This window comes from Giraffa tippelskirchi, chromosome 2 (assembly GCF_054371585.1).
Source record: "Giraffa tippelskirchi isolate mGirTip1 chromosome 2, T2T-mGirTip1v1.2.pri, whole genome shotgun sequence".
Lineage (NCBI taxonomy): Eukaryota > Metazoa > Chordata > Mammalia > Artiodactyla > Giraffidae > Giraffa > Giraffa tippelskirchi.
Window position 1 is genome coordinate 180,007,177 of NC_137276.1, and position 22,110 is coordinate 180,029,286.

Sequence of the window (22,110 nt, forward strand, 5' to 3'; positions counted from 1 at the left end):
ATAAAACACTTTTGGCAAGAATACTTCATGCATGAGATTGAGGACTTTATACTGCATTATGTGAGAAGGTACACATTTCAGATTATCTCATCATTATATTAAAAATGATGGGATGGGGAGGGAGGTGAGTGGGGGGGTCCAGGAAGGGGAACACATGTAAACCCATGGCTGATTCATGTCAATGTATGGCAAAAACTATTACAATATTGTAAAGTAATTAGCCCCCAACTAAAATAAATAAATTTATTTTAAAAATAAAAATAAAAATAAAAATATTAACACTTTATTAAAATGGTGACCACCAGATTTCTCCAAGATCTAGATGCAGATTTCACTTTGGAATTTGTAACTACTCTTTAAGGTGATACTTTGATACTATGTGACTGTCTTCACCTCTTCCCAATAAACCTTTCCTTAATGAGTTTTAGCAACCAACAGTCATCCATATCTGAATCAATAATTACACTGAAGGTTGCAAAATCTTATCAGTCTTTATTCAATTTTTAGCTGACATTCTACTGTAAAGAAGAACTTTTCTTTCCCTCTTTTTGAGTACCATTATGGCCTCATGATTAAAAATATTTTAAAAATTGATTTATGTTTTAATTAGAATTGTTTTATATTTAACTTTTGATTATGTGCCATGACCAATTAATATTTTAATGCATTACAAAAAACTCTTGGATTCAATTAGCTCATATTTTATTTGAATTTTTTGCTTTACATGTGTTATTAGTGTGATTATATTTTTACATACCAAGTTTTTAATAATGTAGATTATATGGGTTCATTTAAAGAATTTGGAAATATTATCTCTTTCTAGTCTTTGGAACAATATGTGTAATAAGGGAATTGTTTAGTGGTTGAAAGCTTGTGATTCACATGAGAAAACACCTAGGCATGATTTGTATTGAGGGAAATAGGTGATGATCATTTCAGTTTCTTAAATCATTATTGGTTTGTTCAAGATTTCTATTTTTATGGTACTTATTTCATATTTTTGCAGGAATTTTTCTTGCAGGTTTTCAAAGTTATCACAGTAGGTTTTTTTTTTTCTGCTCTGTCAGTTGATTTCTGTTAGATTCTATGTTTTTTTAATTTTATTTTTCTCTTGTTTTCTTATTCAGTCTCTTTAGAGGTTTATTCATGTTATTAATCTTTCCAGAGACCAATGCGCAGGTAGGGTTTTTCAGGAAGCAGACTCTGAAGAACCTCTGGGACCAGTTGTGGTGCTAAAATGTTAGTTAGCCTACCTTAGATCAAGTGTTTCTGCCCTATATCCTAGCCAAGTTACTGGGTTGTGGGCTGCTCAGGGAAGGGTATGACCTTGGGCAAGGGCATTTGCCTGCAGCTAAGGGACTCTTCCAGGGGCTGACATTGGAGACTGTCTTCTGACAACACCCTCTTTCATTGAAGGGGAATCTGGGCAACTCGTGTCCAAGTCCATTATAGTTAATTTCTGCTTTTGATCACTCTCTGCCTACTATTTTCTTACTTATTTCCTTAATTTCTGTTATCATCTTTATTTTTTCTTTCCTGTATGGTTCCCTGATGGTTCAGTGGGTAAAAAGTCTGCCTGCAGTGCAGGAGACACAGGAGACATGGGTTCAGTCCCTGGGTCAGGAAGATCCAGGAGGAAATGGCAACCCATTCTAGTATTCTTGCCTGAAAAAGCCCATGGCAGAGGAGCCTGGTGGGTTGCAGTCCCTGGGGTCACAAAGAGTTGTATACAGCGCGTGACTAAGCACACATGGTTCTTTGAATTTATTCAGTGGCTCTTTTTCTAGCTTGAGTTGTAATTTTCCTTGAGTTAAATCATTGGCTCATTTATATTCAATCCGTTTTCTGATCAGTATTATTATTTTTATCTTATAACCTTGAAATGGACAAACTCTGTTCTTTTGTCTACTGGGCCAATATAATCTCTTTTGCCAGGAATTGAACCTGGGCCACAGCAGTGAAAGTGTTGAATCCTAACCTTGGTAAGGCATCTGCCAGATGAAAGGAGTCTAGACCGAGGAGTTTCTGGATTCTTCCTTCTCTCTCTGTTTGCACAGAGTAAATTTATGCTACCATAAAAGGCAGTTGATCTGCTCCTCAGCAAGCCAGCAAGATCCCTCCAGAGTCACCTCAGGATCAAAGTGGAAGGAAAGCCTACCTATGCCACTGTTACTTTTGTCCCGGCCACAGTTGCCAAATGCTCTTCCTTTCTATAAATATTTATGTCTGATCCTTCAACTAAACAATCAGCTTTTGGTTATTGTACTCTCTCCAAATGCTTCTATTTCATAACTGTGTTTTTAAAGCTAGCTACCTATAATTTGTCCTCTGCTCTGAGGGGATAAAAGGCGGGCAGAGAAGGGTTAGTCTATGGTCTTAAGTACTTTCACCTTTTACGCTTTTGTTGTTTACAGTTAGAACTCTGTAGGCTTGAGAATATGAATGTGTATGACCTGCAATGTATTTTGTGAGACTAAGGTGAGAGTAACTTGAGCTTAGGCTATTGATAGCTAATGACAGTTTCTAATTGTCAGTCTATTTTAGAGGGAGCCCAATGGCACCCCACTCCAGTACTCTTGCCTGGAGAATCCTATGGATGGAGGAGCCTGGTGGACTGCAGTCCATGGGTTCCCGAAGAGCCGGACACGACTGAGTGACTTCACTTTCACTTTTCACTTTCATGCATTGGAGAAGGAAATGGCAACCCACTCCAGTGTTCTTGCCTGGAGAATCCCAGGGACGGAGGAGCCTGGTGGGCTGCCGTCTATGGGGTCACACAGAGTCCGACACGACTGAAGCGACTTAGCAGCAGCAAACCAGCAGGGAGACTAGAACAGAAAGATCGAATGTCACTTGGAAACCTTCCTAGTAGAGTGCTTTGTTGGACTCTCAGGACAAAACAGACTTGAGGTAAAGTACTATGAGGTCTGTCTTCTAAAAGCATCGTGAATGAATTGTCTGTTACTGTAAAAATTTTTTGCCTAAAGACTCTGACCTGGAGACCAGCCCAGGATTAAAAAAAAGTGATATCATCAGTCTTTGAAATAACAGAAACAGTCCAATTCAATATAGCTCGAAGCTTCTCTTGATTTTTATTTACAATTTCAGATTTGCCTCTAGGTCCTAGAGAAAGAGGGATGTACTTTCAGAATATGAAGGAATAGAAGAGATCATTTGAATTAATCTCTTTGACCTGGAAAACAGAACTGTAGTGATTAGGACTCTATAGGGAAGATGGTTGCTTGAATGATACAACTCCATCTGAAGAGAACCTTTTTAAGGGCTTGAAAAGCCAGTAAAATAAAACCATTGCAATTAGTCTTTTATTTGTTCATTCAGTATGTATTTATGATCCTTCAGGGAGCCTAACTCTGTGTTCTGTGATGGCTCAAACTGATGGAAGCACTGCTCATGCTGACATTCTGGTTGGGGGTGTGACAAATGAGACAGTGTTACACATAAGACAAGTACCCAACTCAAGCAAGGAAGGGACAGAGTAAATGCATCTGTTCAGGCTTAATCCTGGAAACCAAGGTAAAAAGAATAAGAATGGCTTGTATCTATTAGTGGACTCTATGTGCCAGGGTTGTGTTAGGAGCTAAGTGAACTCTGGTGAAAAAAATAGCTGTGGTCCCTGCCCTTATATAGCTCAGAGTATGGTAGAGAAGACCCATATTATACAGTGTATGAATGGAAGTCCAACTTTTGTGAAGATGGAGAACAGGGCCAACAAGTATCAGTACTAGAAGGGATCGCCTCTTGTTTTTTTTTTTCTTCTCTTAATTTAAAAAATTAATAATGTTTTGATCACACTGGGTCTTTGTTGCTGGCACTTGGGCTTTCTCTAGTTGCAAAGAGAGCAGGGGCTACCCTTCACTGTGGTGGGCGGGCTTCTCATTGAGGTGGCTTTTCTGGTTGAAGAGCACAGGCCCTAGGGCTTGAGGCCTTCATTATTTGCGGCTGGTGGGCTTCGTTGCCTTGTGGCATGTGGGATCTTCCCAGACCAGGGGTCAAACCTGTGTCCCTTGCATTGGCAGGTGGATTCTTCTTAACCACTGGACCACCAGGTAAGTCCTGTCATGTGGTTTTAAATAAGTCACATCTGGACCCAAAGAAGGAAAAGGAGCCATTTGGAAAACAGACTCAAGGAGGCCAGTCATTGGCCTATGGGAATAGAACTAATACTTTCAGAATCCAGAATTCAAATCAAGTTGGCCTGACTCCAGAATCATAGCTGCTATTTAATGACTCAGTAGTTCCCCAGAGGGTGAACTTCTCAAGGGCAGGGGCTACATTTCTATCACTCTTTCTTACATCTAACACATAGTTGGCACTTAAATAAATTCGCTTGAAATATTGAGCTTTTATAGGAAAAAGAGTAGAACATTAAAGGCATTATAACAGTCATTTTCAGAAGGAGGGAGAGGCTTGCTTTCAAATCTTTGACAAACAAACTAGACAACTTGGGTTACCAAGGAAGTAAAGGAGACTGTTGGTGAAAGAGAATTAGGAATAAATATTAACATCATTAGGGTTATGTTTGGAAAGAATGTATTACATAAAGCAACCCTAAAGATAAACAGTGAGAAAAGATCAAAATAAAATTAATGGTGAGAAATTTTTGTAATGAACTGCATCTTTTAAATATTGATCTCTTTTTTATTGAAATATATAATATACAATATTATATGTTACAGGTGTACAATATGATGATTCACAGTTTTTGAGGGTTATACTCCATTTATAGTAATTTATAAATATTGGCTATATTCCTTATGTTGTACAATATATCATGGTAGCTTATTTTATACATAATAGTTTGTACCTCTTACCCCGCTACCCCTATATTGCCTCTCTCCACTTTCCTCTCCTGATAACCACTAACTTATTCTCTGTATTTATAAGTCTGCTTCTTTTTTATTATACTCACTAGTTTTTGGTATTTTTTAGGTTCCACACGTGAGTGATATCATACAGTATTTGTCTTTCTCTGTCTGACTTATTTCATTAACATAATACCCTCCACGTCCATCCATGTTGCTTCAAATGGCAAAATCCTGTGAGTCTTTTTTATGATAAATTCCTTGAAATGGAATTGCTAAGGGAAAGAGATACTAACTGAAAATGTATTGCCAAATAACCCTCCATAGAGAAGCGTATGCTTCTACTCACCTCATAATGTATAAAAACACCTGTTTCCTTACACTTTCACCAACAAAGTATAAAATAAAATTTTAAGCGTTGCCAATCTAGTAACCGAAAATGGCATATCTGTATAGAATGTTTTAAGATAAAATTTATTTTTTATTGTAGTTTTAGATCTACAGAAAAATTGTGAAGACAGTTTTCATATACCCCCTGCCCAGTTTCCCTTATTATTAATTAATAGCTGACATTGGCACAGTACATTTATTACAATTAATGGAGCAGTGTTAATACATTATTATTAACTCAATTTCATACTTTATTCAGAAATCCTTCGGTTTTTCTGAAGCCCTTTTCCTGTTCCTGGCTTCCACCCAGGATACCACTTCACATTTAATTTTCATATCTCCTTAGACTTATCTTGACTATGACAGTTTTTCAGACTTCCCTTATTTTTCATGATCCTGACTGTTTTGAGGAATACTGGTTAGGTATTTTGTTTAAAATGTCCCTCTATCGAATTTGTCTACTTTTCTCATGATTATATTGGTGTTGAAGACCCTTTGGGGAGGAAGAACACAGAGGTAAATTGCTATTCTCATCATATCAAGAGTACATACTATCAACACACACACACATAAAGAGTACATACTGTCAGCACCATATTACTGTTGACGTTGACCTTGGTCACCTCATTAAATTAGTGTTTGTAAGGTCTCTGCACTGTTAAGTTTAGGTTTCCCCTGCCTCCTTTCCAAATTGTATTGTTTGAGAGAAGTTACCATGTACAGTTACTATGTACAGCCTGTCCTTAAGGAATGGGGAATCCTGCTCCACCTCCTTAAGGAATGAGTATCAAAATACATTATTTGAAATTTTCTGTGTGGGAGATTATCTGCACAGTTTTAATTTTTTGATTAATATTGAGACTGAGTATTTTTTCATAAACTAAAAAGTCATTTCCTTTCTTCTTAAACTATTTGTTCAAATTTGTTGTCTGTTTTTTCCATCAGGTTATTTGGGCTTTTTGTTTTGTTTGCCATGCCAGACCATTTTGTTTTTATGTATTTCAGTTTATCCATTTTTTTTCTGAATGATTTCTGTATTTCTTCTTACTTAGAAGAATGATTTTCCTTATTCCTAGATATTACATGTGTGCACATATAAATAGACAAATTTTTGTGATTTATTCTGATTACATTTAGAGTTTTGTTTCAAATATTCAAGTTTTTATATCTACTTGGAATTATATATGGTGTAAGGTGTGAGCTATGGACTCACCTTTTTCACTCTGAATTGAAATGCTACCTTTATATTTGTTGTTGAAAAGCAATAAATAAATGCATCTGTGCATTTGAGTCTATATCTGGGCTTTGTATTTTGTTCTGTTGATTGATAAGAATATTCATAGGTAAGCATTTAAAAAAATAATAATTTATTTTTATTTTTGGTTGCATTGGGTCTTCATTGCTGTGCTTGGGCTTTCTCTAGTTGTGGTGAGCAGGGCCTGCTCTTCATTACAGCATCGTGGTGCATGGGCTTCTCATTGCAATGGCTTTTCTTATTGCAGAACACAGGCTCTAGGTGTGCCTGTCTCAGTCCTTGCAGTGTGCAGGCCCTAGGGTGCACAGGCTTTGGTAGTTGTCGCACATGGGCTTAATTGCACCATGGCATGTGGAATCTTCCTGGACCAGGGATTGGACCCACATCCCCTGCATTGGCAGGGGGAGTCTTAACCAATGGACCACCAAGGAAGTCATAGGTTGGTATTTTTAAAGGTAGATTTATAATTAATATTGTAGGAGAGGAAAAAAAAAATCATTCTACCTTTCTGAGTTCTTGACTGAGACTCCTACAATAAGATTAAGAAGATAAAAATAAACAAGTTTATTAACATATATCTCATGTATGGGTGCGTGGTGAGTCAGTTCAGTTGTGTCTGACTCTCTGCGACCCTGTGGGCTGCCAGGCTCCTCTGCTGTGGGATGGCGTGCTGCAGTCCATGGGGTCTCAAAGAGTCGGACATGACTGAGTGACTGAGCTGAACTGAACTGATGATAGTTTATGACTGAGTTTGATGTTGGCTTCTAGTCTCCTCTCCTGTGATGAGTCAGTTTTCCCTAATTGATGAAATTCCTGGGTAGGGCATTTATGACAACTGAGCTCCTTTTTCCTTTTGTCTTTAGGCAGATATTAGGAGTTCAGAGAAAGCCTCTGCCTGTGTTTATTGTTTTTCAGCAACAATGAAAAAGCTCAAAATCAAATATCAAAGCTGCATATTTTGGAGTGGCATATTCTACTACCCTTATTTAAATTTTTTTTTCCCTAAGATATCATTTATTTTTATATATAAACTTTAGAATTGTTTAGCTCCTAGAAGAAAAAAAATGTCTCTTAGAGTTTTTATTGGAATGATATCAAATTTATACCTAAATTAAACAAGGCTTGACTTTTTTAAAAAAAATTTATTTTGTTGAAGTATGTGTGTGTGTGTTAGTTGCTCATTTGTGTCTGCCTCTTTGTGATCCCATGGACTATAACCTGCCAGGTTTTTCTGTCCATGGGATTCTCCAGGAAAGAATACCAGAGAGGGTAGCCATTCCCTTCTCCAGGATATCTTCCTGACCCTGGGATCAAACCTGCTTCTCCTGTATTGCAAGAAGATTCTTTATCAAAGTATAGTTGATTTAAATGTGTTAATTTCTGTTGTGCAGCAAAGCTATTCAGTTTTATATATAAGTAAAAGTTCTTTCTCTTATTATTTATTAGCAGAGGTCTTCTTATTCAATTAAAAAATTTGTCTAAAACAAAGAAGCAAATCCTCAGATCCCCTCCCTTTAATGCACATCTGCCCTAATCCAATATCCTGATTCCTAAAGTCTTGTCATTCCTTATCCCCACCCATAGCCCTTGCTAAAATCCCCCTTCAATGCTTTTCCATTGTTCTTAGCCAGTAAGAACTCCCTTATAAGGCACTTTTGGATCTTTCTCTTCCTGTATCTTCTATATGTCACATCCTCTCTTCTTTACTCTCTAGAGCCTTCAGTTAATCTGATTTTCTTTTCATTCTTTTATGAATGAAAAGCCATCTCCAATGGCTGAATATTCCTCCTGAACTTCTGCCTCATTAAAAGCTGCTTATAGTTCAGATCCTAAATCAATCATTACTTTCTCAGAGACAGGGCCACAGTCTACCACTTTTCTTAATTAATTCATTCTTCATATATCCTCCTACCTCTTCCAGGAGGTCAAGAGGGCTAAGATAGATTGTTCTTAAGTAGGCATAAGTAGTCAAGAAAGAGTATTTGATTAAATTACTAATCAATAGTGGCTACTTAGCTTAGGCATAAAACGAGTAACCAACATGGTCAGGACTTCAGCCACACTTAGCTCTAGAGAGAAATTTTTCTAGGAGAAGTTGATTTATTCTAAACTCAGTACTTTTCTAGGATCTAGAATACACAGATTACCAAGTGCACCAGTTTCTTTTTATTTTATTGAAGTATAATTAACTTACAGTATTATGTTAGTTTCAGGTGAATGGCCTAGTGATTTGATATTTTTATACATTACAAAATGACCAATACAGTCTAGTTACCATTTGTCACCATACAATATTATTACATTATGATTGACTGAACATTATCAAGTGTGCTAGTTTCTTTGTGCTACTGTCATTAATTACTGCAAATTTAGCAGCTTAGAACAAATTATCTTACAGTTCTAGAGTTCAAAAGTCTTAAAAATCAAGATGTCAGCAGGACTGCATTCCCTCCTTTTTGAGGCTCTGAAGGGGAGTATGTCCTAGCCTGCCCCTAGCCTTTTTAGGCTGAATGCAGGACACTATCCGCATTCCTTGGTTTATGAACCCCTTTCTCTGATTACTCCAACCTCTGCTTTCATTGTCACATCTCCTTTTCTGACTCTGACCCACTTGTTTTTCTCATATAAGGACCACGTGATTGCATTGGGCCCACTACAATAAACCAGGATAACTTCCCTATCTTAGAATCCTCAACTGAATCACTTTTACTAAGTCCCTTTTGCCACATAAGCTAACATATTCACTGGTTTTAGGGAATAGGGTATCTTTGGGAATGTGTTATTCCACCTTTCACACCAAGATAAAATCCTTGTCTTCCAGCAACTTGGTCTCAAAGGACAGAATGTATGTATATTCATATATAATATACATAATATGAGAGCCACAGGTGCTATGAGAATTCACAGAAGGTACCTAACTGTACATTTCTTTTTAGAGTAAGAAAGAAGGGAGGTTCAAACCAAGCAGCGTTTTGGGTGGAAAGAGAAATGAAAGATATTTTAATACAGGGAACAGTGCACACAAAGCAGGAATGTCAGAGGAATGTGATTTAAAGAATACCATAAGTTTTTTTTTCTTTCCAATGGGCCAATTTTTAAATTATCTCTGGGACCTCATCTCCTAATAATATTGTAAAATGCATACACCTTCTTGTCAGAAAAATGCAAATACACACTGTTGTATAAAATTTCAACTTTTAAATAGATATGTATATAACATCTTCTTTATTTATTTGTTGATGAACACTTAGGTTGCTTCCATGGCTTGGTTATTGTAAATGAACATTGGGGTGCATATATCTTTTCAAAATGGTGTTTTCATTTTCTTCAGATAAATATTCAGTGGCAGAATTTCTAGATCATATGGTAGTTCTATTTTTAGGTTTTTGAAGAACCTCGGTACTATTTTCCATAGTGGCTACACCAAATTACATTCCCTCCATAGTGTGTAAGGGTTCTCTTTTCTCCACATCCTTGCCAACATTTTGTTATTTTTAGACTTTTTGATGGTAGCCATTTTGACAAGTGTGAGGTAATATGTCATTGTGGTTTTGATTTGCATTTCTCTGATGATTAGCAGTGTCGAGGGTTTTTTCATATGTTTGTTGGTCATCTGTATATCTTCTTGGAAAAAGGTCTATTCAGGCCTTTTGCCCAAAATGGGCTTCTTAAAATTAGGCAACTATACTTTATTTAGGTAGATTTCATATATGACTCTGTCTGAAGAAAATCTCTGCTACTGGTTTGAAAAAACTAACCTAAACAAAATAAAATGCATTTATAAATATTTGGCTTTATTTTAATAAAATATAAAATACAGAAGTGAAACACCTAATTCTCTTCAAGATATGTTATTTAAATTTCATACAAATAAATATGTTATGGATCTTTTTAATATAAAGCAAGAGTGAGATTAAAAAAATAAAATTTCTTTTCAACATAGGTGATCAACCTATAAATTCTGTCTCAAACTAATAAACTTCACATCCTCAGCTGAAGAAATAGTGACGTGTGGATGAATCATCAGATATTGTCTTTCTTGCTCAACAAACAAGGAAACAAATTGGTAACATCGGTGTGGGTGAATTTCTCAGGGAATAATACCTGTTTTAAGTACTGTGGCTATCATAAGGCACAGTGGCTAGAACTTGGCTATTTGATGGAATCCTGAGTCTTTTTTGAAATTTTTATTTATTTATTTGGCTGTGCTGGGTCTTAGTTGTAGCATGCAGAATCTTTAGTTGAGGCATGTGAAATCTAATTCCCTGACCAGGGTTGAACCTGGTCCCCCAGCATTGGGAAAGCCAAATCTTAGCCACTAGACCACTGGGTAAGTCCTGGAATTCTGAGGCTTCAGGTCATCTTGAATGTATGTCTATTTCAGGAAAGGTAGAGCATACCTTTGGGGTGAAATGTATAATGAAAAGCATAATGTTGAGATTTAAGAGGAAACAAATTTTAATATGTCAACTTAAGAGATAGAAGCTTTCCTGAGGAATGTGAGGAATATGTTGCTTGTGAATGTGATCCAAAAATTCAGACATAATTGATCTTACTGTAGAATTTGCAGTGAGTTAATCATTGTTGGTGCCCCATTATTATCCTGGAAAGAATTTAATTTGGATTGTTGTCAGTTAAGGTGAATTTTACACAATATATATCAAGTAGTGAATATTAAATCATGTTACCATGGAATATAATGGGGCTGTTAAAAATAATGATGTAATTTTACTGATATGAAAGCTATTTGACACATATTAAGTAAAAGAGAAACTTCTAAAATAGCTCCAAGATTTACTTCACTCTATTTTCTAATTGAATCTTAATGTATATTGTAGACTTTATCAGTTAGCTTTTGGACTTAAATAAACCATCCCCCAAAACATAGACATTGAAAACAGTCCCTGGGTAGTTTTTTTGGTCTGGGCTGTTTAGGTTCAGGACACCTTACTTATGCTCTGGAGAGTATAGGCTACTTGGTTTAGGGAGACTCCTACTTGTAAATGTGGAAGTCAGTTCCATGGCAGCTGGGCAGTGACTACAGAAGTTTCACCATCTCACAGACTGGCACAAGCTCCTTCCCATAATAGTTAGAGGGTTCCCTGTAGGAAGTCTCAATACATAAGCTCTTTTTAACCCTTTGCCTAAGTCACATTTTCCATTTTCCAGCTGGCCAAAGCTAGTCAGACAGAGAAGGACTATATAAGAGAGGGAGGGGTCTTCCCAAGGGAGGAGTGTAGAGAGATATAAGCTAATCAGGGTCATTATCACTAATCCTACCACAAATGTGCATTAATACAAAGTTGAAAATACCCTAGTTTTTTACTTCCATTGGTTAAAGTTTGAGAAAAAAAATTTTTTTGAGAAACTGTGTTGTTATGAACTACAGTTCTTCTTTTGTATAATTAAAATTAGACTCTTTGAATCTCGGCAAAGGAAACTTAGAGCCACTGCGGTCCCAAGTCAAAGTCCATTTGAGCAGAAGTCCAGTCTGGAAGTGAGAGTAGGTACAACAAATGTGATTCTTTAACCTTCATTTTAATTTTTTGAATAGAAAATTCATTCACATACTTCAAAATTCAAGATACCAGAGAGTGAAAAGCCTCGGTCTTCTATCCACTGGGTTCTTTTCCCAGAGAGAATCACTGTTTGAGTCTCTTAAATGACCTTCTAGAGATGTCTTGTGTATATGTATGGGAACATTTATATATATTCCCATTCAAATACGATTTAGAACCCTTAGTCTAGCTCCCAGTCAGACTCTCAGGAAACCAGGAGAAAGAAGGCAAAGTGCCCTGTGTTCTGTCTTTTGTAAAGTGTTACAAGTGAATTAACAAGTAATTGACAATGAATGTGGCATCAGAGTTTGGATGTTATTAATCTATTGTTTAGTCGCTAAGTCATGTCTGACTTTTGTGACCACATGGACTGTAGCCTGCCAAACTCCTCTGCCAATGGGATCTCCAAGGCAAGAATACTGGAATCTGTTGCAGTTTCCTTATCCAGGGAATCTTCCCGACTTAGGAATTGAACCCTCATCTCCTGTGTTGCCATGCAGATTCTTTACCACTGAGCCACCAGGGAAGTCCGTTATTAATCCATAATACTAAGCATTCACTAGTTATGGAAAGAGATTAGCAACTTGGTGCAAATACACCTGATATTCTGCTATTTATCATCTACTGTATGAAGGTATATTAGTGAATATATGACCAAAGTTAGAAATTATCTAACATTAAAGTGACCTTAAATTTAAAGAAACAGGAGGCTTTCTAAAAAGCCCACACTTTCATGTTAGCAAAATGTATCTTCTGAAACTCTAAGTATATGCAGTAATTGTTCCATAGAGTTAAATTTTATTCCTATTTTTTAAAAGTGATCTTGTCCTTCAAATTAGATGGTGGTGTATGAGGTAGTGAAATGCTCAGTTGTCTATTTGTTGCATATAAATGTGTGTTACTAAGACAGCTTTTCCACCTTTGCTATTGGATTATGATTCCCCGTGCTTAGTAGATAGTAGATATTAAATAATTATGTCTTTAATGTGTGAAGGAGTAGCTTATACATTAAAAAGTCAAGTGATATTTAAGGGGACTACTTTTCTCAATCTTCACTTTTTTCCCCACTAGATATGACTAAGAACAAAAGAAGAAGGTATCATGAAGATGTTTAACTATGAAATGTTGTCATTCATAGAATTCCCACAGGTTGCTAATTTCAGAAAGATAAAGCATTTATCTGTAGTCTTCTTCAGCTTCCCTTAATTTTAAAGGCATACTAAAAAGTCAGAACTCCTGGAGTATGAAGTCAAGTGTCCCTTAGGAAGCATCACAACAAAAAAACCTAGTGGAAATGACAGAATACCAGCTGGGCTATTTCAGATCCTAAAAGATGATGCTGTTAAAGTGCTGCACTCAGTATGTCAGTAAATTTGGAAAACTCAGTAGTGGCCACAGGACTGGAAAAGATCAGTTTTAATTCCATACCAAAGAAGGGCAATGCCAAATAATGTTCAAACCACCATGCAATTGCCCTCATTTCACATGCTAGGCAAGGTAATACTCAAAATCCTTCAAGCTAGGCTTCAGCAGTATATGAAACAAGAACTTCCAGATGTACAAGGTGGGTTTAAAAAAGACAGAGGAACCAGAGATCAAATTGCCAACAGTCACTGGATCAAGGAGAAAGCAAGGGAATTCCAGAAAAAATTCTACTTCTGCTCCATTGATTACATTAAAGCCTTTGACTGTGTGGATCACTACAAACTGTGGAAAACTCTTAAAGAGTTAGGAATATCAGACCACTTTTCCAGTCTCCTGAGAAACCTTCATGCATGTGAAGAAACAACAGTTAGAATTGGACATGGAACAACGGACTGGCTCCAAATTGGGAAAAGAGTATGATAAGGCTGTATATTGTCACCCTGGTTATTTAACTTCCAAGCAGAGTACATCATGGGAAATGCTGGGCTGGATGAATCACAAGCTGGAATCAAGATTGCTGGAAGAAATATCAAGAACCTCACATAAGCAGATGATACCACTCTAATGGCAGAAAGTAAAGAGGAACTAAAGAGCCTGTTGATGAGGGTGAAAGAGGAGAGTGAAAAAGCTGGCTTGAAACTCAATATTCAAAAAACGAGGACCATGGCATCTGGTCCCATCTCTTCATGGCAAACAGAAGGGGAGAAAGTGGAAACAATGACAGATTTTCTTTTCTTGGGCTCCAAAATCACTGTGGACGGTGACTGCAGCCATGAAATTAAAAGATGCTTGCTCTTTGGAAGGAAAGCTATGATCAACCTAGACAGTGTATTGGAAAGCAGAGACATCACCTTGCTGACAAAGGTCTGCATAGTCAAAGCTATGGTTTTTCCAGTGTTCAAATGTGAGAGTTGGACCATAAAGAAGGCTTTGGGGAAGAATTGATGCTTTCAAATTGTGGTGCTGAAGAAGACTCTTGAGAGTCCCTTGAAAGCAAGGAGATCAAACTAGTCAAACCTGAAAGAAATAAACCCTGAATATCATTGGAAGGACTGATGCTGAAGCTGAAACTTCAGTACTTTGGCCACCTGATGTGAAGAGCCAGTCATTGGAAAAGACCCTGATGCTGGTAAAGATTGAAAGCGAAAGGAGAAAAGGGTGGCAGAGGATGAGATGGTTAGATAGCATCACCAACTTACTGGACTTGAATTTGAGCAAGCTCCAGGTGATAGTGGAGGATAGAGGAGCCTGACTTGCTGCAGTCCATTAGGTTGCAAAGAGTCAGAAAGGACTTAGTGACTAAACAACAAGAAAAAAAAGAATATTGATATTGAAGTTAAACAGTGCAGTGATCAGATTCTGGTTTCACCACTTAACAGCTGTGAAGAGATGGCATGCTCTTTACCCTTCCTCATCAGCAAAAGGACACTGATGTTTCTTTTTTTTTCTTCAATTGGAGGATAATTACTATACAGTATTGTATTGGCTTCTTCCACACAGCAATGTGAATCAGTCACAAGTAGAACATTGATGTTTCTTACCAGGCTGGGTTTTGCTTTGTGAGAGAATGTCTGTAAAAAAAATAGCTTGCAGAGAACAGATCCTTAATAGTAAATATTAGCTATTATTGTTATTCTTAGTAGACAGGAGAGAAGGTATGGAAAAGGAAGGAGAGCAGACACCAACATCAAGGAGGAACCTTGGAAAATGATGAAGAATTTATAGCAGGAACTGAGATAGCATTTTGTTACCTCCAGTTGCAGTTTTCTCCACAATGTCCTAACTGTCAAATAGATAATTTTGAGCTTTTTCCCTTATTTCAGTCTCCAGCTTGAAATCTCTTTATCTCCCTCTGCTAGTATCTTAATAGGAAGTTCATGTCTGTTCATAATCTGGTTGTTTTTTTGTTTTTTTTTCCAAATTTCCCAGGGTGAAGCCTCTACTGCTGCCGCCTGGCACTGCAGATGGTCTTTTCTTTGTCCACTTCTCTGCTGCAGTCCCACCTTGCCTTGTCATCTCCGCTCCTGTTTCCCAGTCCTCTCCCCCATCGAACAGCAGTGTCCCTCCCACCTAAGAGTTGAGAGCTGCTTTTCATGTTTTCTGAAATTCTTTTCTGTAATTTAACTTTGCATTAGCAGTATCACTTGTCTTTTCAATAAGAGTGTTTCCTCAAGGTAGTGATTGTTCTATTTCTTGGTGTCCAACTGAGATGCTAATATCTGTAATTTGTGTTTCTTAGAGAATTCTGCAAAAGAAGTCTGCAGGTCCAATTACCCCTTTACTGATAATTTTGATAATGCATCTAAGGAATTAGGACTTTTTAAATCTAAAAACCACATGGGTCTGAGATTCCCTCACCTATTTCTGCCTTAAGTACTGTTTTCTCCAAGTGATTATGCCACTGTCATATTCTATCAGTATTTCAGGAGCGCCCCCTACTGGGCAAATGGCTTTTGGATGACATCTGTTAACCTGAAATTTGGGGAGAGTCTAATTTCTCTGTCGGAGAAGGCAATGGCACCCAAGTTTCAGTCTACAAGCAAAGACAGGATGCTTAAAGCAATGATGCAACCCCAGTATAAATTAGTAGTGTTTTTTTCCTTCCTAATCCCACTGTCCTTTGGCTCTTGATGACTTTATAAATGGAACAGTATTAAAATAATGTCTTTGAAGCACATGGATTCCTATCCTTGTTTAATTGTCTTGGCTTCAAAAGTTTACTCAAGTAAATCCAAGGTTCCATTTTTACATTGCACTTTTAGCCCCCTAGGATTATGTAGTCAATTAAGCTATCCTTCCAAGAGTTCTAAATACTCATTAACATTATTAATCATTTTTAACATACCAAGTTCTGATATCCTCTGGAAAATGCTGTGTACTGCATTAGAGTGTGTCTTATGTCAGCCCTCTTACAAGGATAGGGCCATATATTTCAGCTCTGTTGTCAAATATGCCAAGGCTAAAACTTTGCTGTTGGTGGGATAATGACTTTGGGTTTTAGGTACACTTTCATGGCTTCATAAATTACTTAAGACCCACTCTGGATATGGTTCTCTTTTAAATGAAATTACTTTAATCATAACTGAACATAAAAATGTTCAGTGACTAGAATCAGATTAAATTGGAAAATCAGATTAAATCATATACCACTGCTAATAGCAGCAAATACTCATATGGTCCTTCACACCACAGCCCTCCTCCCCCTCATTTACTGATAAGAAGCTGAAGCTCAGAAAAGTTAAGTATAATAATTTATCCTAGGTCACCCAACCATAATTGGTAGAACCACAGTTCAAACCCCAGGAGACTGTGAAACCAGTTATTTCTGTTGAAAAGTGTTCTAGAAGAGAGCATATCTGTTTGTGTGATAAGTTACTGAAATTAAGATACCTCTACAGTTTCAAATGTATTATACAAAGTTAATATGCAGGCTGCTGGTCACCTTATCTTTTAAGCAGAGACCATAAGCAGTTATTCCTCTAATGAAATTAATTTAATTAAAAATCTCTTTTGTTCATGGGCTTGGTTATAAAACCTCTGAAATAGACACATTTGGATATGGTAGCTGACCTGCTAGATGTTAAGTTTCTTACATACACTTAACTAGAAGGGAGGTCGAACAGTTGTATGACTCTTCCACACTCAGTGTCACATTAACACAGGTCTTCCTACTGCTCACACTAATGCTGTAATTCAGATCTTAGGGCATGCAGAGTTTTATAGATAACTTGCTTTTTAAAACACCCAATTTCCGTATTTCTTTATTTCGTTATTTTAGGAGATTGTGGGAACTATAGTAACATTTTGTCATTCATGTCTTGTGTAAAGAGAATAGCTAAAAAATTGTATTACCCTATTGTTTTGTAATATCATGCAACCAGTAAAAACGATTGAACTGTACTCACTGCCTGCCACCAGCACTACCATCTCCACCTCCACCTCTAGTGTTACTAGTAGCAAACATTTGCTTGGCGTTTGGTTTGACTTAGGGACTTCCTTGGTGGCTCAGACGGTAAAAGCGTCTGCCCACAATGCAGGAGACCCGGGTTCAATCCCTGGATCAGGAAGATCCCCTGGAGAAGGAAATGGCAACCCACTCCAGTATTCTTGCCTGGAAAATCCCATGGATGGAGGAGCCTGGTAGGCTACAGTGCATGGGGTCACAAAGACCTGGACACAACTGAGCAACTTCACTTGATTTGACTTGGGCAGTGTTCTGGCCTCCCTGGTGGCTCAGACGGTAAAGCATCTGCCTGCAATGTGGGACACCTGGTAGATTCAGTCCCTGGGTCGTGAAGATCCCCTAGAGAAGGAAATGGCAACCCACTCCAGTACTTTTGCCTGGAAAATTCCATGGATGGAGGAGCCTCGTAGGCTACAGTCCATGGGGTCGCAAAGAGTTGGACATGACTGAGCGACTTCACTTTTCACTTTAGGCAATGTTCTAAGCTCATCATGTACGTGAACTCATTTAAATCTATCTCTGAAAGGATATACAGGAAACTGATCATTGTGGTTCCTCTGGAAAGGGAGTCAGAGCAACTAGAGTCTGACCTAGAGATTTAGTTTCTACTGAATCCCTTTTTATTGGTTTGAAATTCACATACACATTGAATTGAACATTAATTTTAATGTAATGATAACTTCATTAATATTAAAATAATATGAAAGTAAAAATTGAACATAAGTAACTAGAAAAACAGCAAGTAGCTCATATTCACTATGGCTGCAAATTGTTGTTTTTTAAGAAATATTTTATTGTTGTTGTTGTTCAGTTGCTCAATTGGATCTTACTCTTTGTGACCCCATGGACTGCAGCACACCAGTCTTCCTTATCCTTCACTATCTCCTGGCGCTTGCTCAAACTCATGTCCACTGAATCGGTGATGCCATCCAACCATCTCATCCTCTGTCACTCCCTTCTCCTCCTGCCTTCAGTCTTTCCCAGCATCAGGGTCTTTTCCAGTGAGTCGGCTCTTCATATCAGGTGGCCAAAATATTGGAGCTTCAGCATCAGTCCTTCCAGTGAATACTCAGGGTTGATTTCCTTTAGGGTTGACTGGTTTGATCTCCTTGCTGTCCAGGGGACTCTCAAGAGTCTACTTCAGCACCACAGTTCGAAGGCATCAGTTCTTCAGTGCTCAGCCTTTTTTATTGTCCAGTTCTCACATCCATACATGACTGCTGGAAAAACCTTAGCTTTGACTATACGGACCTTTGTAGGCAAAGTAATATCTCTGTTTTTTAATACACTGTCTGGGTTTGTCATAGCTTTCCTTCCAAGGAGCAAGCATCTTTTAATTTCAAGGCTGCAGTCACCATCCACAGTGATTTTGGAGCCCAAGAAAATAAAGTCTGTCACTGTTTCCATTTTTTCCCCATCTAGATTTAGCTTTCCTCTTTCTTCCAATTTCCACTGTGCGTAAGCACCTTCCACATCCTCCAGTGTTTTTAATAACACTGTATCATAATATCAGATCAATAGTTAATCACATTATTATGAATATAAGAATGCCATTCACAGCACAACCATATAGAAAATTATAATTACTTTTCTTTATGCCATTTTATGTTTTTTCCCGGTTGATTTTTCTTGTTTTTTTTTAAACTGGTGGCATTTCTGTACCCTTGGAAAACTAGTATGGAGTAAGAGTTACACAAAAGTCTCTGGAGTCAGATTGCCTGGGATTCAGCCCCACTCCTCCTCCTTGCTAGCTGTGTTGACTTACCTAGTTAATTGGCTTTGCCTTATTTTTCTTCTCTGTAAAATAGGGGCAATACATACATCCATTCCATAAGGTTCAGATACAGTGTGCTTGGAAGAGTGTCTGCCCTTAGAAAGCCTTCCATAAATGTTATCTGTTATTAATTGCTAATTCAACCTCGACACCCTGGATTTATATGTCTCTTAATATACAGGCTCGCAGCAGTGAGTCTGTCAATTTCATCTTTGGGGAAATGTCTCCCAGATTCTTCCAACCTGCCCCACAAAGGAGTATTCACCCAACCTAGGACAATGCAAATTCTTATTCAGGATTTCCTCTGATAAAATAAAATTCACATTTTATTGCAGGACAAGACAGATTTAACATAAAGTTTTTCTTTGTTTGGGCCTCCTCCCTTCCCTTTAGTGTGTATTGTGCATCTGCATTAAGCAGACCTCCTTAGGAGATAACTTTCCTAAACTTCCTTTTCAGTCTCATTAAGGATCCCACCTCCTGGGGAGATAAACCTTTCTTCTTAATCTTGTAAGGGGCCATGAGTGACCCATGAGCCACTCCTCACTTTCTACCTGTAGATTGGATTGTATAAACTATACTTATGTACAGCGCTCTGTCTCAGAAATTTGTAACTGTGCTTTGACTTCTAATGAGCGGAAGAGTTTTCAGAGGTTTCTGAGAGATTGCTCCCAGGTTATAACCCTCAGTTTGAATAGAATAAGATTTTCCATTTCTTTCTTAAATCAGCTGGTTAGTTTTTTGTCACCATCTTTTACCTTCATCTTTCTTTGTTTTTTTTAACTTGGAAATAATAATTTATTTCTTTTCCTCCCCAAACTATGAAAATTTACAAAAAAAAAGAGAAAAATCAAAGTTTACATGCTGCTCAGTTCAGACTGAGAGTGCAAGAGGTGAGAGCCTGGATCACAATGGCCACTGGGTGCTCACCTGCAGGTACACACTGATGCCTGAAAGAAGCTCCTCCAGCTTTGTGTTCCTGCCTTCAGAGATGCTGCTCTTCTTCCCATGCCATCTCACACCACACTCTTGGGTCATTAGGTCACCAGAATGATACAGAAGTTTTTTGGGTTTGGGCATTGTGGATTTTTTCTTTTATCTTTTCTTTTTTTGCCCTCCTGCTAGAAAACGAAATTTTCAGTTCATTTCTAAGAAATGAAGTCATCAATAAATTCATTTTGTTCTGCTTCTCCTTTCCACAAAGCTTCATATTCAATCTGATACCCTTCAGGCTGCATTCTTTTCTACTATTAGTGCCTGGAGTTGCTGCTATTGGTCTTCTCTCTATCTTGCTGTAGATCTCAGCAAGTTCTGAGCACCAGTGGCCTTCATCTTCTCATTTTCTGCTTCTTTTGCAAGTTGGTCAACAAGCTCAATTAAACCACCATTTTCTAAAATTGGCCAATTTTGTCCACAAAGTCGTTGTGCTCTTCTTTGAGCTCTCTGGTCTGCTGGGTAACCTCTGGGTCCAATACCTGCAGCTTGTTTAGCTCATCAAAGTGCAGCCCTGCTTCACCCAGGATGTCCTTGGCTCACTCTCCGGTCAGGCAGCCAGCGCCCTGCCTGGCAGCCTCAGCCACTGCTGTGGCTACAGGACCTGCTTACCTCCCTGCTTTTGGCTTTGATCCCTTGTGTTCTGGACTCCATTTTTTCCTCTTTGTTGGACTATGACTGTATTTTAATGAAGTGTATCTTACAGTTTCTTGAGAAAGAATTTTGGGGGAGTAATTTTTTTTAAAGGAAATTTCATGTCAGAAAATGTCCATTTTCTATCCTTATCCTAAGTAATAGTTTCGTTGGATATATAATTCTAAAAGAAAAGTAATTTCTCTTCAGATGCTATTGAGAGGTCTAAAGCTATTCTAATTCCTATCCTTCAATATGACTCTCCCTCTCCTTTTCTAGAATATAGGTTCTTCACTTTGACTCCAGTTTTCAAAAATTTTACAGTGGTATGTAATTTTTTCATTTTTTTTCTGGAATATAGTTGCTTTACTACAGTGATGTATAATTAAATTTTAAAAGAAATGTGTGGATTCTTCTCTTCCATAAAATATAACTCACTTTCTGTACCATTCTGCTCTGTGCTTTTTTTTCACTAAATGTATCCTCAGATCTCAGAGTATCAGCTTTCCAGTCCATACTGGAGAGCCTGTCTTATAAAGGATGGCAATGTACTCTTAGAGCAAGCTCCGGCCTCAGTGATGGTGGGGTTATATCAGTTGGTTCAGTCGCTCAGTCATGTCCAGTTCTTTGCGACCCCATGGACTGCAGCACGCCAGGCTTCCCTGTCCATCACCAACTTCCAAAGCTTTCTCAAACTCATGTCCATCGAGTCGGTGATGCCATCCAGCCATCTCATCCTCTGTCATCCCCTTCTCCTGCTGCCTTCAATCTTTCCAAGCATCAGGGTCTTTTCTTTGAATTAGGTGGCCAAAGTATTGGAGCTTCAACCTCAGCATAAGTCCTTCCAACGTATATTCAGGGCTGATCTCCTTTAGGATGGACTGGTTGGATCTCCCAGACTCTCAAGAGTCTTCTCTAACACCACAGTTCCAAAGCATCAATTCTTCAGCGCTCAGCTTTCCTTATGGTCCAACTCTCACATCCATACATGACTACTGGAAAAACCATAGCTTTGACTAGGGGTTATATGGGTACCTTTAAATAGTTTTTAAATGTTTAATATATTTAGTGGGGAAAATGATGAACAAATTATACACGATACATATGTGCAGTTATTTGTGTATCAATAATACCTCTATAAAGCTTTAAAAATAATGTAGGAATTTGGGACTGACTTCAGGTCAGACTTGATTTTATTGCCACTGCTTTTGCCTTGAATATGACCAAGAGCCTGCATAAGGATATAAATGCCTGTGGTGGTTTAGTCGCTAAGTCGTGTCCAACTCTTGCGACCC